The sequence below is a fragment of the Mercenaria mercenaria genome, unplaced genomic scaffold, assembly GCF_021730395.1.
Source record: "Mercenaria mercenaria strain notata unplaced genomic scaffold, MADL_Memer_1 contig_3100, whole genome shotgun sequence".
NCBI classification, from domain to species: domain Eukaryota; kingdom Metazoa; phylum Mollusca; class Bivalvia; order Venerida; family Veneridae; genus Mercenaria; species Mercenaria mercenaria.
In genome coordinates this window covers 47,809-66,925 of record NW_026461210.1, presented here as the reverse complement: position 1 = coordinate 66,925, position 19,117 = coordinate 47,809, and the positions used below count along the sequence as shown (strand labels likewise).

Here is a 19,117-nt window from a genome sequence, read left to right as displayed (position 1 = left end):
GATCGGTAACAGATTAAGGAGATCGGACAGTGAAAAACTATACTAAATGGATATCTCTAACCATGAATAAGGAGACATACATATTTCAGTAAGGAAATCTGAGGTAAAAGAACAAACATATATTTTATTCCTTGAAATAAACATGGCGGCGAAATATTTTAGAAAAACTGTGCACGTGTTTTGTGCATTAGAATGTTTAACTACATTTTCTTGAAAAAGTAACGCTCGTGTGCACTATTTTGGCATTTCTTTGATTTGAAAATAAATATTTTATAGCAATTTAGGTTGCATACGATACCAAAATTTTGCACCAAAAATGTTCACTCATTTTCTTCCAAAGCACTGTGGAGATAGGGTTCGGCGTAGCTTTCATGCTCTCAAGTTTACCTACAGATATATCTTTTCAACTTTTGTCATATATATTTTATGTCTTTGCATTTCGAAAGCTGTTTCGAGGATTGTGATTTTTCACATGGATTTCTAATTTCAATTTGCGCAAATACCTTAACAGTATACTAAGTCGTGTAAGTTTCGGAATGAGACTATCCTAGAAAGTGTAACTTGTTATAGTTTAGTTTAAGGTCTGCGATAAACAAAAAGTGTACAAATGTATATACCATTTCTATAAAACATCTATTTTACTTCCGTATCAAATATACCAGAACCTGTAATATTTCTATATTCTCTCACAAGGCCATCTGAATTATATGCAAGATACCAAAAAGGGTATGGGTATTGTAGTATATGCCTGGGCAAGGGAAAATAAAGGATACATATAAAGAAGGGGGAGCTAAACTCCAAATACCGCCGCCTCCCAGGATCACAATAAACAGCGGTGCGGGAGTATTGGACGCAACACCAACACCAACACACACGCGCACATACACGTACACGTGCCAATATATTGTGGGTATTAAATCTCATTCATAGTTAAAAGAAAAGGGGCGTTAAGTTGTGGGGTTGTTAAATACCGGTATAAAAATTAAGACAATATATGTAACATAACATGTAATCAATTCCTGTACGAAGGAAGGGGTTTATTCAGAGATATCCGCAGATGTGTTCATATGACGGTGCACATGGAACCGTTAGTGATACACTAGTGTGTAATTCCATGAAAAGCGGCGTAATAATATAAGTTTGAGATAATTATAAAACCTGGCTCAGAATGGTAGGTTCAAGTCATTCAATACAAAAGTTCTGCCAAAACTTTTATGTAAATGGGGCATAATTTCAATCAAATAAAAGCTAAAGTTATGTAATTTACTCTTTGCGGCTACTTCATAAGGCAAAAGACATATATGAAGTTTGAAAGCATTTGGCTTGGTAATGTTTGGAAAACCTGCATGTATGCAAAATGTCAACCAAACATTCATAGCTAAAATAAGTTACAAGTGGGCATAATCTTGCCCAAATACCAGATATAACTAGAACATATATGTCAAATGCTAAATAATTCTATTTTGTAGTTATTGGAAGGAAAAAAAGATATTGTGAAATTATATTTTAAATGATCAAATTACTGTACCACAATAATTATTTCATAAACTAAAATGCCAAAACTCACGACGTCCAAATTTCACAGCAGCAATTTTATAATCTCAACCCCATATATCGTCCTGTTACTTAAATGCTAGATCTACATGTATCAATTGTTTACATAAAACTATATTATATAATAACACGTTATTGATGGTGTCTGGTCTGTAACTTTGTCGTTTATGGGGCACCAATGATCAGGGCATAACTCTAAAACTACTACAGGGAAGCAATCTGCACACAATGATAGAGAAAGAGCAGTGTAAATGGACCATAATCTACCTGTCTTAGTTTTTAAACTATATCCCTTTATTAAATGTCCATCTCGATTTCTTGTCCGGTCAATAAATGATTTGACATGATGATGTGTCAAATGTAAGAATCTTGTATCAATCCCTCTTATATTTTGCATTATCTCCCTTTACTGAATGCCTATTTGGACTTTCTGTCCGATCTGTTAATTTGTCATACATGGATTTAATTAAAAAAGTGATACCAATGATCAGCATGACATGTTGATGTGTAATGAGCATTAACCATATCTCTATCCTTACTCCTTTTTTGAATTACCTCCCTTAAAGGGAATTCCTATAGTTTTTTATGCGCATCTTTCTGCGCAGCCGACACTTTCTATGGAAAACTGAACTGAAGTCAACATTTGTCGAAACATGTTACAGACAATCTTAGACATGAGGTTTCTTGAATGAAATAACATTTTTTGATAAGTTTTATCAGTAATCAAATTTTGATACTGGTTTATGTAGTATTGACAAGTATCATGCCTGACAGATATCTTGCTATTTTTGTGGTTGTGTTTCACATCGCATTTTAGTACAAAGACAGTGTTGTTCATATAATGTAAGATAATTGACTAAGTACTGATAAGTCAATATCACCTTTCAGATTATTTAGTATCCAATTATAGAAAGAATTAAGAATTTTTAAAACTTTTTTTAACTTCTAGCGCACATACATGTAATCAATTTGGCCAGGTTCGCGCCACTTTCCGTCCTAACATGTGTTGTATTCTAGCGGTCTTAACATAAAATTTAGCCTGGTGATCCATACATTTTTAGCAATTTTTATGTTCACAATACAATTATCTATACACAAGAAAAACTGGAAAAAATTCTATGAAAGAGTTTTTTCAAAATTTGAAAATTATTCTTCACTATGGGTATTTTTCATTGAAAAAAAGTTCACAAAAGTAAATATGAAACAATTTTTTTTGTTTCATTTGTACCAATTACTGTAAGGATAGAGTATTACAAATATGACTATAATATCAAATAAGTATATAATAAAATTTGTAAAAAGAAAAAAACCTTATTGTGCTGTCTTGATGTATATTTTGGTTGGTATTTATAAAAAAGCAGAAAATTATGAAAATGTTGAAAAATTGCTGGCAGTTTCAGCAACAGTGGGTGTGTTCAAAACAATTTTCCACAAAAACGAGCCTGGTGACCTATTGTTTTTATTTGTTCATTGTTTTCAGCACAAAATTTCATATCATATATGTGAATTTAAAAGAATTCTATGAAAGGAAAAAAACTATAGGAATTCTCTTTAATTGAATATTATTGTCCAGGACATAACTCTAAAACTACTGTAGATAATGTATGTAAATTATACACAATGATAGAAGACATTTAGAAGAAGTACAATTTGCATGGACCGTAATTCACCTGTCTAATTGTTTGAACTATCTTGCTTTATTAAATGTCAACCCCGATTTCGTGTCCGGTCTCAGATGGAGATGGCCAGACATTTACCAGGATATTACATATCAGCATAGAGCTATAAAGTAAGTAGATCGGCAACTTGAACGGCATATAGAGCAAATCTCGCAAACATTACGTGGGAACTAAATGAGATCTCGTTTTAACGGTGTATGAAACAGACAGCAGGATAGAAATTTATGTCATGAAAACCTTTCTATCAGATCGTTTGTTTATAACAGTAATGCTGATATTTAATGTTATTAGTATTTTCTATACGGGGAAGGAATGAATTTATGATTGGAAGTCTGTCATATTTTAATAAGCGTCTGTTGATTTGATCACAAGTCATCAAATCAGCAAACGCTTCGATAAGATAACGCGGTGATACGAGCGTACGCGATGCCATTCGGTGTACTTTATACTTCTTTGATATCAATTACCACTTTCATTCAAATGAAGCAGTATTGAGCGCATGTACTTTTTCAAAATTTGTTATATTCTGCTATTTGTTAATCAATGTCAATGGCTTAATTTAATGCATTTTAGTTACATGTTATCATGTATGGTCAATAGTGATTAGATATATAATTTATTTTATCTAGTAGTTTTATACGATGACAATATGTAAATAAGATTGCACAATCAACCCTATTAATTTTGATTTCATTGTATGAATACGTTAAAAATCTAGTCTTAAGCGTAACACTATTATGCAGACACATATGTCGCAGTGTTATTTGTCTGTATATATCCTATATGAATTACCATCACGCATTTTTCCAAATTTTTCTATATATCATTCCTATAATTCCATTTCATATTCATTTTACATCCGTATAAATATCATTTTCTGATAACATTTAGTTTAACCATGGTGACGGTTGAATGAACTGACACAACTGCCAACATCCGTCACGCATGTGCACACCCAGAATAGATTTTGCAGTGGAAACTTGAAATCTTCGTTGTCTCTTGTAAAATTATTACTTTTCAGGTAAACCATTTGCATTTTGTGTTGAAATATGATCATTCCTCATTTGATCATTTCTTTGTAATTATTGAATTGTAATGAAATGAATGCGCAAAGGCATAATAGATTTTGAAGTGAAAATTTGAAATCTTCGTTGTCTCTTGTAAAATTGTTACATTTGCTGTCTGCGTGTGTCTTTCAAACCCCAGAAGAGAACACAAGGTTCCCCGTATCATTTTATACACAATGGTGCCAAAGGCAATATAAGGGATAGTCCCATATCTATGGAACGCCATAGCTGTATATACGGTGCTTCCGTCTGTATTCGCGGTGATTTTAACTGTGTATACGGTTGTTTCAGCTGTATTTGTGGTGCATTTAATTGTATATGCGGTGATTCCATCTGCATTTGTGGTCTTTTTAACTTTACAGCAGTTCCTTCTACTGTATATGCGGTGCATTCAATTGTATATGCGGTGTTTTCAACTGCATATGCTGTGTTTATAACTCTATATCGAAATTTCTGTATATGTGGTAATTATATATTTATATTCAGTGCTTTCAGCTTTATATGCGGTGCAAATGACATTATGTGTAAACTAAATTATGAGATCTGTTACACTGATCTGTCTTAGTGAATACCATAACCAACCGCGCGATTGCTAATCTAAAAATAGCCAGGTTTCCCAAAGAGAAATGTAGCCAGTTTAAACCTTGGTATTGAATGCATATAGTAAATTGTCTTATTAATCCTGAAAGGATCGTTCAATCAACTAGTTAACACAAGTTAAAGCATGGCAAAAGTTCCTTCTAGTGCACATCTATATAAATATATATTGATCATCTTGTAAAATTTTGGTTGCAATATCTGTTTTAAATATTGGTCATCAGTGTGTGGAACCCAAGGGTCGGACACAAGGACAAGACCATTCTACCTTATTGGTATTCCGTATCCCCCACCCCCTTTTAATCAGATAGTCGGTTGCGCAGTTGTTTGCAGGTTGGACTACAACGTCAGCGATCCGGGTTCGACTCCCGGATCAATCCGAGTTCGATTCCCGAACCCGGATTGATTCCCAGTTGCATCTGATATCCCGACTAGTGTTCAGTGCTTGGTGATTTACTTTAATTGATACGCTTTCCAACAGTATCGGTCTAGACTAGATGCTGGAGAGGTAAATACACCTGCAGTGGGCTCGGCTGGAAACAAGTTGTCGACTACCCACGTTAAACAAGAAACTTTACTTATTTTAAGCGCCCCTGAGGGGCGTTACATTTTGCACCAAGGGTGCTTTAGATACAAAAAGCTAAAATTCTGGAAAAGAACTATGTTGTTTTATACTGCCTAACAATGTCAAGTATGTATTTACGCTAACATAAATTGTTAAATCCAACAACAAAGTAAATCCGTTACCACTTTCAGTTGAGTAAATACAGTAATAAGGATACACTGGCTATACACGTTGACCCGGTCAGTAGTGAACCATTCGTTGCGTAAATTTGTTGCGCATAATTAGAGGGTCGCAGTGGGGTTTATTTTCACAAATTGACCATGCATTTGAAGGTAACGATAATATTCAGTTATTTACATGTAAATTTGCTGATATATGTCTACCTGTTTGTACACATGTTATGCTCTTCAAGAATAAAGGAAATAAAAGAATCAGTCAATCATCCTCAAGTTTAGTAATATGTAATCCACGGAGCGCGTTCAGTCAGAAAGTCGCCTCAATTAGGAAAGAATAATTCTAACGTCAGAGGTTTTTTCTAAGGTCACTGAGTTTGATTGCCAGCTTGTAACGACAACATCTTTCGAGGTCATTGCTCAGTCAAGTGTGACTTACCAACCCTAAGTGTTCCTTCTCAAGAGAAGGAACAATAACATGTTAAACCTACAACTATGAAGGTTTAAACAATACACAACTGATAAGCGCTTCCAGTCAGCTATATTGTCCATGTTATAGAATACGTACAGAAATCTAGATCTACTGGTAACTTACTATAAATCATCCTCTTTCTACGCAGGTATCTAGTATTGTAATTAAGTATAACTAAATGAAATCGTCTGCAAAACTTCATAAATTAATGACTTCCTATATCCATCGGGTAAAATTACTAGATCTAATGTATCTCCATCAATTATTTTTTCTAGCACATTCAACTTGTTTGGGTTTAAGAATACTGAATTGTGTGTTACTTTCTATATTAATGCAAAACAATGCATATATTTTTTTTACAGAAATGTCTAATATTTTGTAAATTCCATCTAGCAGCCGACAATAAAAGGGGATCTAAAATAAAAGGAAGCTCTGCGTGACGTTTACGTCGATATATACACTCAGCCAATCAGCGATTGCTATCTTTCACTAATTTTATACATGGTGCGTCATAGTTCTTGGGTTATAACAGTCGTTAATATGTAGTGGAAGAGTCTACATTATGAGATTGGAATAACACGAAAGTGAACGAATATTGCCGAAAACATCCAACATAGGATATTATTATATTATCTCTAAGGCCTAAAACTTCAAAGTCATGCAATGACAGTTCACAAACAATATCTATGCTTTTTCGCTTACAAATTTTGAATAATACTGTTCCAAACCATTTTTTTCCAAAATACACCTTATGTCCATTTTTGATATTTATCGGTGTACCGTTATGAAAAATACCCTTGTATGAAATCCTATGTCGGATGTTTTCGCCGATGCTTTTTAATTTTTTTCGTAATAAACTGGATCTCTTTATGAGTGTCTACTGATCGTATCTGTGTAATGATATAAAATAAATTTAAATTCTAGATATAAAACAAAAAGTATGGCTTATTTTCGCGAAAAAAACTCAGTCGGATGTTTTCGGAAATATTCGTTAACTTTCGTATAAATATTCTGATCTCATAATGTACTTTGCACATAATATTATTTGCACCGCACATAAAGTTGAAAGCACCGGATATAGATATAAAGGTACAGCATATACAGTTAAACTAACCGTATATACAGTTGAAAGCACCACATATACAATTGAATGCACCACATATACAGTAAAAAGAACTGCATATAATGTTAAAAAGACCACAAATACAGATGGAATGACCGCATATACTATTAAAAGCACCGCATACACAGTTAAAACAACAGTATACACAGTTAAAATCACCGCAAATACAGATTGAAGCACCGTCTATACAGTGTGAAGCACATCATATACATATATAAGCACTATACATACAAGTAGAGGCACTTCATATATTGATGTATGTACAGCATAAAGTGCTAAATCAACATCAGAAGACAGTCATGGCGTTCCATAACTCCGTATACAGTTAAATCCGCATATAGTTAAATGCACAGCATATAACGATAAAGGCCAAGCATATAAAGATGAAAGCACCACATAAACAGATGAAACGATGGCATACAAAGTTAAATATAGCGCACAATCAGATGAAAGCATTGCATATACATCTGAAAGGACCGCATATAAAGCTAAAAACACCGCACATACTGATGAAAGTACACATACACAGTGATAAGCACATCATATACATGTATAAGCACTGCACATACAAGTAGAAGCACGTCATATACAGATGTATGCACATTATAAAGTGCTAAATCAACATCATAAGACTGCTATGGCGTTCCATACATATCAAATCTGAACCCTTTTAGATACATAAACAAAGAGCATGATAAATACACATACTTCTTACTTAATAAATGCGTAATATAAATTCACTAACTATTTGCAGTCATTTAATTCTTACAAGATTGATCAGGAATTTGATGATGAAAAAAGGTTTGAAACAGGTTAGTTGAATTCCTTCTAGTTTTATTACTGTCCGTGAATTTTGTTTGTTGAACTCGTAACTCAATAGGTAGCTTTGTATCACTCATATAACGGATAGTTTATCATTCCTATCATTTATGGTTTGTTTACTTGATAGATGAATGACTGCAGCTTTAGTTCATATTTATTATAATTTAAAGAGTTTGCTTACTTAAGCTATCTTTATAAGAAAATCGTTTTTACAACTTTAAATTGATAACATTTCGAGTTGTAAATATTAAGTTAAATTGCCAAAAGTAGATTTACTTCCGTGTTTAAAATATGCTACATCAGAACTATAACATATTCTTATATCATACAAACTTTAATGTGAGTATTAAAGTTTTATCTTCTTTGTAACTGTACTGTTACGTTGCATCTCTCTCCACTATCTACTAATCATCTTAAAATAACTGATGAGTGTGCAGATGGTTTCTAATATCTCATTTGACGTCACTGCAAACTGAAATATTACGCTACATATTTATAAGCTTGACAATATCCTTTATAGTGTTTCACAACAAACATACATTATTACATATGACCTTTAAAGTTGCTTACAACGAAATGCACGTCCTTTTTCCGTGTAGGCTTAAAGATCCAATGGAAAAACACCAATGTCTGAAATGTAGTCCAGACCGGCAATTAGCACTTCTTAGAGCTTTTCAAGTCGTTTTATGTACTAAGATTCGGCTTAGTAGTTGTTGTGAAACCAGCCTACATAAAAACTTTAACCAATATTTTTATGTCAAAAATTATATTACTTTTCCTTTGGGGTTATCGGACGATGCATAAAACTTATGTTAAGATTGAAAGCATTTGTCTTTATAGTTTTGAAGAAAAGAATGAATCAAATAGTCGAGCTAAAATGTGTGCATCTATACCTTTTTCTCATAAGTTCACTTTAATCATTTGACCTTCGGTTGCAAAGTACATGATGAAAACGCAGTATTATTCTGTTTATCTAGTGCAAGAAACTGTCACTTCGAACTAGCTGTGAACAGAAGTCATATGTTATTTTGTCTAACGGTATAACAGCTGGTGAGTCACTGGTTTGTGTAATTATATCTTATCTTGTGAATACAAAGTGGATTTAACTAAACTTACAGAAACATATAATTTCAATATGGAGGAATATGAATATTCTAAGGATAAAATGACACAAGAAGAAAGTAAAGAAACAGATAGAACAAGTGTCAAACATGATGAACATTTAGGTGAAATGTCTAAAGCAGTAATATTAAAAAATGTACTTCTTGTAAGTGTAGCAATTATGTTACAATTCAGTGCTTTCTATTCATTTGCTAATTTACAAAGTTCAGTAAATAAAGCAGAAGGACTTGGCACAACAGGCCTTGCATTGTTGTATGCTGTGATGATGCTTACAAGTTTGTTCATAACACCAATCACAGTGCAAAGAATTTCAGCAAAGTAGATCATGATTTTTTTTAATGTGTACATATATAATTTACATGGCAATAGGATTCTATTCATCTTGGTACACGGTCATTCCAGCGTCTGTAATTATTGGCATTGGTAAGCATGTAAGAATGTTAAGATCAATAGAGGCAGAAAATTTGACCTCCAAAGAAAGTTTTATATTTCGATCTTCTCAAATCGTTCAGCACGGCTTTTATGTTGTGTTATTGATACTGTTTAGTTTCTCAACATGACCATTTCGGCCTGGGTGGTTCCAATACTCCCGCTTTTATAGCCTTGGGTATTGTTTAATCACCCCTTGGATATGGTGCCTGCTTTTTAATTTTGTCTTTTGACAGTTCCTGTGATACGCAGGCTCCATAACCTCAGATCCCCTTCCTAAATTCCAGTTTGTTTAGTTCTGCCCATTGTTTTCTCGTTTAGGGCAAACCCTTTACTTTATCTGGGGACCAAATGCCGCTTTTCATGGAATTACACGCCTCAACACGTGTATCATTGAAGGTTCCATGTTCACCGCCGTTTGAATACATCTTCGGATGTCTCTAAATTGCTTTTTGTACTTCGAGTTGAGTTCTGCTCAACCCGGGGCTAGAGGGCGTGGACGGTAGCATGCATTTTCACTACCGTCCATGAACAGGCTTAATCAAACCGAGCCTGCAACATTTACGTTTGTGTCTTGTTGAGCGGCCTGTGAAGTTCCTACTTTTCTCTATTTTATGCATATATTTCGTAATCGAAATACATTCTAAAATCTTTCGTTGAGAATAACATTAATTTACTTAACATTGCTGACGGTGATTAAGCTTGGATAATGTTTTGTAGAAATGAAGTTACTTGTGTGTTTTATATTGCATTTTGAAGCCTTTGACAGAAATATTGAGGTCTATATGATTGTTATCAAAGTAATATTATATATCAGTTACATGTTATGTTGAAGATGCTAAATCTGTGTATAAACATACATATTCCTTAGATGGATGTAGGGGTTGTTTTGTTTTGCTCGCCTGAATTAAATGTCTTTAGAATCGTTTGCCATCACAACCGTGGTTGGTAGATGTAAAGGTTCAACTCGTACTTGGACGTAATTTCATTTTATTTGTGGTCTTTTTGAGTCATTTTGTAAAAATAGGTGCGCTTAAGCTGGTGCTATGGTAAAGTTGTACGTTTCAGTAACTGCCATGAACAAAGTCATTCAAAATGGGTCTGCTATCAGTTTGTTTGATTGCGTGCTATTCAAGCCAACGGAATTTCATATATATATCCAGTCTATTCATTCCATTCCCCCTAGTAATGATAAATTATTTTCTCATGATGCTAGTTGATATTCTGATTGATCATGGGTAAATACAGTAACAGTCAATGTTAAGAGAAATGCCGTGGGTATTAAATTTCTATTATCAAAAGACCATACACACATTTTTATTAATTTTACATAGATGGTTAAGACGTCCTTCTAACTTACACTGGTAGACTTCTCCCTCTATGCATGCTTTACAAACTGACTTGTCGCACGTGAAATGTACATTGTGCTTTCACAACTAAATGGGAATGGATGAGTTTATTATGATATCTACTGCTATTACTGAAGCCCAGTACTGTACTTCTCTTTCTTAGAAGCCGCCCATTTTTGGCTTGCAATGTCAGCGTATGCTTACATCACTGACACAGTAATTCAAGATAGAGTAACATTATTCTTAGGCATTGTTTATGCGTTTATATTTTCTAGTAAGTATACGATAGTACTTGATTAATTGGGGCAAGGTCTTTACTGAAGTATCAGTGACTGTTGTTTCAATTCGATGGGATTCATTTATGAAATAAGTTGCGGTGTAGTAGTTTACATTTAAGTATAAAAAATAGATGGACATGCTTAATGTACGAGGAGGTCGAACTTTAAACACTACCATGCATTTCATACCTAAATGGAAATTACGCAACCGCGATAATATATATATATATATATATATATATATATATATATATATATATATATATATATATATATAATATTATTATTTGCTTTCTGCTTCTTTCGTGTTGTTTTACTTCATACAATTTTGCATACATACGTTTGAAGATGAAACACACACAAAGTTATCAACTAACATGACAGCCCGCCCGCTTAGCTCAGTAGGTAGAGCGTTGGTCTACGGACCGCGGGGTCGCGAGTTCGATCCTTGGGCGGGGCGTATGTTCTCCGTGAATATTTGATAAACGACATTGTGTCTGAAATCATTAGTCCTACACCTCTGATTCATGTGGGGAAGTTGGCAGTTACTTGCGGAGAACAGGCTTGTACTGGTCCAGGAACACTGGTTAGATTAACTGCCCGCCGTTACATGACTGAAATACTGTTGAAAAACGGCGTTAAACCCATAAAAAACAAACAAACTAACTAACATGACGTCGCAAAAAACAAACGGTCTAGCATCGTAGCACTAGCCACGCTGTCCGCGGGAAATATTCGGTAAACTGCAAAGCAAACGTCTTTATTTGAAAATGTATGATTAAATAAATTGTTTTGTTTTATTCACGGATCTAGAACACGCATTTCTTTTTGTGTGTGATACGTTTCTTTTTTTGAGCTAAGATCTAGACTGTTTTGTGTTTTGTGCTATATGCAATACGACACGTTATCGCTTCTACATATAGGTAATATATGGGGAAACCTATTTTCGTCGATTGTGTTTTGACATAAAGATTCAAATAATACCACGGAGGACTTGGAAACATTTTGTGGACCAAATTACTGTCCTCATAGAGATCTCAACATGTCTTTGATTCTACCGCCAACGCCAAAACAGGTGCTGTATTTATGTATTTGTGTAATGTTTTAGATTATGCTTAGTGATAAAACTTATTCTTATTCAGAATTTCATGTAGCCAAGCTTTGACGATGTAGACTTGAGCTGGTTTCATTCAGTGCGTCTTCTGATCTTACCTTTAATGATTTTTAAATCATTTATTGTATTATATACATATCATAAAACATCAGCAGTATAATTTATTCTTGTTTGCAGCATAGATACTCTCTAATTTCATGTATTATCTTAAATCAAAAAACGTACATGGTAATTGATGGTTTGATGTTGAATATTATTTATTGTAGGTTTACGTATTTACCGGATTCTGTTCAGGAGTAACAGTCGTTGCGATACTTTTGATGATCTCCTTTGTAACAAACATACGCTCTGGGATCAATACATCTTCTTCCATCTGTAAGCAATTCCGGAAAGTGGCTGTTCACTTGATTACCTCAAAGGAACAACAGCTTCTAGTTGTATCATCAGTATTTAGTGACCTGACAAATGGTTTTGTCGTGGGAGACTTTACCAGTGTATGTATGATATTTGCAAAGGTTTTGCAAGTTGTTGCATGTTGTGTACACGAGTTTCAAAGCGTTTTACAATCACAACAAAAATGATAACAGGTTGTTTATGATCTTTCCAAACAGTATTATCTTTGCTAAAACGAATTGCTCACTAAATATTACGTATATATCATAATTAAATCAATTTGTCTAATTACGTTTATTGATATGAACTCCGCATTTAAACTGGCTATTTTAACTTGATAATGCGCCACCTTGCATACGACTTTGATTATTTTTTAAAGAATAGCAATGAAATGATTAACTGGTATATACTTATTGGAAAACATAACTTATCAGTCTTATTCAGAAAACTTAAAACATCCTCGGTATCAAGAAACTAATAAATTTACCATGGACACTTTCCTACATTTTACGCTGTAAAGGTTCTTTTCAATATTCCATCATTCCATTTTGATAAGATAGTTTAGAATATGTACATTTTGTTTTGTTTGAGCAATTGACTAGCTTTGATTTTCCGTGAGCATTTCATTTGATAATTCGCCATATGATATATCTTTCTTAAGAAATGATATGTTTTGCAGTTCATGCAAAATGAACGACAGAGTAGGATCGGCAGATCAAACATGAATCGCGCTACATAAACTTCGAAAAAAATAATTCATTTCTTATATTGACATTATATTTCCTTTCGATCTCTACACAAGGTTATATTAAAAAATGCAGACATTTTGTTCCGTTTAACATTACAATCAGCTTCCCGGCCATTCTGCTCATCAGACGGAACAACTGCGACATCAGGAAAAGAGCATTCTCCCTGACTACACGCGGACGTCATCAAAACAGCGGTCCGTTATCACTAAGCAGCGTTGTCGTAACTTTGGCGCCTTTTCTTTTGCTGTTCATACAAAACGAACATCTTAATTTTCAATGGATATAATTGGGCGATTGTAACTGTTACCTGACACATTAACGCTGCTTACATTTTCAATGTTACCCAGGAAAACATCTACTGATCTCCGTTTTTGCAGGATGTAATAAATAAATTAAAACAAAGAGATGAATATTTTGAGAAGACTGAGACATGACGTATCAGATACAACTTAATTCGGTGAGAACGAATAAATATCACATGCCAGTGATGGTGATATGAGTAATGGAAAATGTTAAAATCAGTTTCGCCTCAGGTTATATTCCGTTACTTAGCTTTACAATATTTATATCATTTTCGCTTATATTTACATACGAAAACTGCACGTATCGTACTTGATTAATAGTAAAACAGACATTCATTTCTTAGCAACGTGACGCTCTTATGGATTTATACCTATCACAACAGCAGTCCCAAAATGCGAGGTTTCCACGTACAAGGACTTAGGGTCGTTATGTTTCCCAATCTGTTGGGATCATGGAGTCCATTAGTTGTATTTGTATAACAAAGATACGCTTAAACCTGTGTAAGGCGTGTGAGGGGTGATGAACATTTTATTTAGCAACAGGAACAAACTCAATTAGTTCAAGTTTTTTTTATTGTTTTGCTTGGTTGCTTGTTATGCTTCAAAGGGGTCTTCATTTCTGTTTTATCTTTAATGTTTCAATCAACCGAGTCTGATATTATTGTGTTTGCTTGCATTCTATGTTTCCAAAGGATCTTTTAACAGATTTTATTAACTATCAAACAGCAATCTTTAAGTGCCGTGTGGCCGCTTTAAAACGTCTCCCCTACTTGGATTCAGTGTTGTTATATTTTCTGATCCTTTGGAGTCGGTGCGAGGGGGCGTGAAAGTTGTTGCACATTTTATTACCTCACATGAACAGACACGATCAAACCAAAACTGCTATAATTCTGTTTGGTTGCATTCTATGCTTCCAAAGGGTCTTTTAACAGATTTTTTTTTCAATTCAGGCATATACCAGTTGCCCTTATGGGATACATAATGTTGGACTTGTAATGATAAGCTATGGAGTTAGTCAGTCTTTGCGTAGCGCGGTCTATGGGAAGCTTAATCAATACACAGGACATATTGCAATTTATACTTTCGGCTAGAATTGACCTACACATAATCGTAGAAAGTATGTAATGCTATGTATGTATGTATGTATGCATGAATGCATGTATGTACGTGCGTATGTATGTATGTATGCATGCATATATATATATATATATATATATATATATATATATATATATATATATATATATATATATATATATATATATGTACGTACGCACGTACGTAAGTATATCAACACAGCAAATCATCTACATAAACAACCATGAAAATGAATACTTTTAGGTAAATTCTCCCTCATTAAGACAGTAGATAAGTAATTTTACAAAGGAACAAAAACAATTAAAGAAAGAAGTATAATTCACGTTTCTGTGAAAAAATAAAACACGCATTACCAATGTTAACCAAAAATGGTGCAGTGCGAAAAGAAATACAGAGGTAAAGAAAAACATGTTTTGCACAACAGCTATTTCAACAAATACATTAATAAGAAATAAAGGCTAAGGGTAGATTCAGACATCAGACGTCATCGTTAAAAATGTCTCCCGGTACCTGGCTGTACATATAGAATATTTCCAAGTAATGTTGCACAGGATATAGCTATGGAAGGATTTTCAAACGGTGTTCCCGGAACACTAAAACGGAAATCTCCCAAAAACATATAAAAACCATCACTTCCTCGACAGTAAATATATTGGGGAAAACAAATATAAGGCCCCCTAATTTCCGTGTTTATATATATTGTCAGATTTTTGTGTCACTTATGAGATTAATTTGCCTAACATAAAATAAAATATAAATAGTATATGTTCCATATTATACGGTAGATTAAAGTTCATATAATGCTTTTATTGTTTAACTGCATGCTGCTATAAAACCCTGTGAGCTTTAATCATGAATATTAAGAATATCGTTAAAGTGATAGTATTTCTATTGAAGGATCAGCCATACAGCTGTCTTGTTATATAACCTTACTGCTATGGAATCCACTTCCAACTCAGTATGCAGTAGTGTTTGTACTAGCTGCCATGTCTGGCTTGGCGGGAGCAGCAAATGAACCGGTTATTTCAGGTAAGTACACCGTTTGTATTTAAAATAATCTTTTTGGGGAAAGTAATTTAGATGATATTCAAAATGCTTATATTTTCTTGTACTCACTGAATAGTAACCAGTTTAATCCTAAGTAATACTTAAACAACCAGCAACAAGGCGTGTATTTTGATAGCGTGAGGACTATTAAATCGGTTAATTATAGCGTCTTCGTAAATACGTATTCTACCGTATTTGCAGTAATACTCAGTACCAACTAGAGCTAGACTTCTAACTTTGGGTTTAAGGATCTAGAGAAACCACCTTTTGTTAAAATACATCTTCTATTTAAATTTGTGGGAGAAAATAGTGAATAGTTATTTGTTTCTTGTTTTTCTGTTACATTAAAGTTGGGTAGAAATTTATGTTCGAAACAAAGTACCTAACAACATCCATTGGTCAGTAGAATCCTTCGAATATTTGATAGGTATTTCTGTATGTATCTAAATTTACATATATTTCAGCCCTGCATAATCTTTATTTTGATAAGACAAGAGATATCGCATTGTCAAGTTACAGACTTCTAACCTCATTAGGATGGGCGCTATCGTTTGGATACAGTAGCTGGCTGTGTTCGCAATTCAAGATTTATATACTCATTGGTGTATTAGTGCTCTCCGTTTTAACTTTGATATCACTATATAAAACATAAAAGAGACCTTAAACAACATACAAAGGAAAAGGATAAGGTTGGAGAAAATTTGATTGCACTTACGACATAAGTGTGAAATACTTCTTTTTACAACAGTACCGTTTGTGCTATGTGTCGTATTATGCTTAAATTCAGTGTTATTATAAATAAACTCCGGTCCTAGCGTGTTGTACAGCTGATCTAAGAAAAGAATATACTCGATCGGGAATAATATCCAAGACATTTCTTGACTTTCTTAGAGAGACATCTTCATTTTTGGTAACTTTGCTCCATCTGATATCATGATACAGTTTACATGTTGTAGCCGCTACACAATTAAACTGTCAAATTATGAAATTTAAATGTGTTTTACTTATATTTCTAATTTGTCTGATTGTAATTTTGTAATGATATTTGCCATTGATGGATACTTGAAATATCGTCAGTGTATGCAGGCCGATTATCGTTTAAAACAATTCAAGTTTTTTTTCTAATTTACATAGTATGCTTTTATTTCTGTTTCATTCTGGGTTTGTCACCGTTTTAGAACAGTTAACTAACCCATATTCCTTGATTCTAGAGAACATTGGTACATATGTTTAGTTTGTAAATTTGTAGCGAATCAAGTGTTGTTTATAAACATTTTCCCAGCAATAAGAAACTGTGTAATTAGCTTTTTTATTATTTTATAAATGTGACAGCTGTGCATAAGAAATTTAACAGATTATGTTATAAGTTTGAGAAATAGTGTCAGCTGTTTCTTTTGTTGCTAATTAGAATATGCTTCTAAAATAACCTATATATTGCCTCAAAGTATAATGTTTGTTTTTGTTTTTAGGTCTGTCGATTTGCTCTTCACAATTTAATAATAATGCATATTTTAATCCTACTTTCGTTTATTGTTCAAGCCCCTTTCAGATATTATCAACAGTTGCACATTAAGGGCAAAACTTTTTTCAGCAGTATTGACTTAAAGACGTCAAAGTGAGAAGCAATTAAAATTATTCATTATATATATAATAGTTATAACGCCCTGTTAACATACTGCTTGGTTTTTGGTATACTGTCTGATTGCAAATTAACGCGCATCGCTGATTCAACTCGATACATAAGATCGTTATATAAAATAAATTAAAAAGTATTGATATTAAATCTTGTGAATAATAAAATAACAGTCATTGATTTAAGATTAATAACCTGGTGTGACCCAACACTTTCCAATGGGACACCTTTTGTTGTCATCCTAAGTACACATTAACTGAGTTCAGCTCTGCGTCTAGTTTTACCTCTAGTAATGACTTATCCTAACTTCTTAATAGAAGAGCGGATCTCTACTACAGGGATGACTGGTTACCAGCTTGCAATGGTTGTGCATAATGAAAATAGCAAAAGAGTTTTACTTATTGTCAGGGCCGACAGTGATTGAAAGGTTTCTTTATTATGAGTGTAATTACATTTATAATAAGTGTGACAGCCTACGCTTTCCTAAAGGTTTTCAGCTGAACTCGAGTATGTTAAATACATCATTGTCATGCAAGGTATTGATTGACTTATTGTCCGACGGTAAAGTTTATTTCATGAAACTTTGCTTTTAAGATCAACTTTCTGTTTACATGAGCTATTGAAAGACATGATATTTGGACATTGACATCTTTTGCTTTATCAATTTGTCGCTGGAACCTAAAGCATGATAGTGAAGATGCTTAAAGCTTAAACATGTCCTATATGAATAATCTCTATAAATAAAAATTTTATTATGAAAACTACATCTATCTTTTGTTATGTGTATAACATGTGACATCATAGAAACTGATATTTTATACATAAACTTTGATAATGTGGCAGTTGAGTTCAATAAGTCCAGGGGTGTTCAAAGATAAACTGTCACGGATCTATTGTAACGCAACTATTGAACTGACCTGTATTGTAAAATAAACAGTGTCGATTGAATTGAGGTCAACTGCCACATTATCAAAGTTTATTAGTACCTAATCATGTTTACAGAACAGAACAGAACAGAACAGAATTTATTGATTTAAGCATACAAACTCATCATCATAACATCAATATGACAGTCACAATAAATCATGTATAAATCATAAATATAGGTGCATGTAATAATTACAATCACATTCAAAATGATAATAAATAATACATATCGAGAGTGATTCTATACAGAACAAACATAAGTCAAGCGTTCTTACGTATTCAAAGTATCATTTCTGTGTTTAAAGCTTTTGATACAATATAGTGCCAGTTTTGTCAACAAACTTTTGTTTCCTGAGTTTAACAAAGATACCAATTTGTACATACTAGGTCGAGTTGTATAAAACCTCGGAATATACATATTTCTAATCTGAGTATACAATGGACATTCTAATATGAAGTTATACTCATCTTCCAAAGCATTTAAATTGCATAAAATACATATTCGTTGGTTCCTTTCTATATTTATATGGCGCCCAGTTTCAATATTTAAGTTATGAAAATTTAATCTTATTTTTGCAATAATATTTCTAAACTTTGGGATTTCTATAATATTTAGGTAATAAG

The 19,117-nt window shown here is 33.3% G+C and overlaps 1 long non-coding RNA gene across 1 annotated transcript; it reads left to right on the top strand.

Annotated features, from left to right (window-relative positions):
- Positions 1 to 9,069: 9,069 nt before the first annotated feature.
- Positions 9,070 to 18,294, top strand: LOC128552737 (uncharacterized). The gene is made up of 4 exons (XR_008369153.1): positions 9,070 to 9,319; positions 12,611 to 12,838; positions 15,784 to 15,915; positions 16,398 to 18,294. It is a non-coding gene; the product is annotated as an uncharacterized LOC128552737 (long non-coding RNA).
- The last annotated feature ends 823 nt before the right edge of the window (positions 18,295 to 19,117 follow it).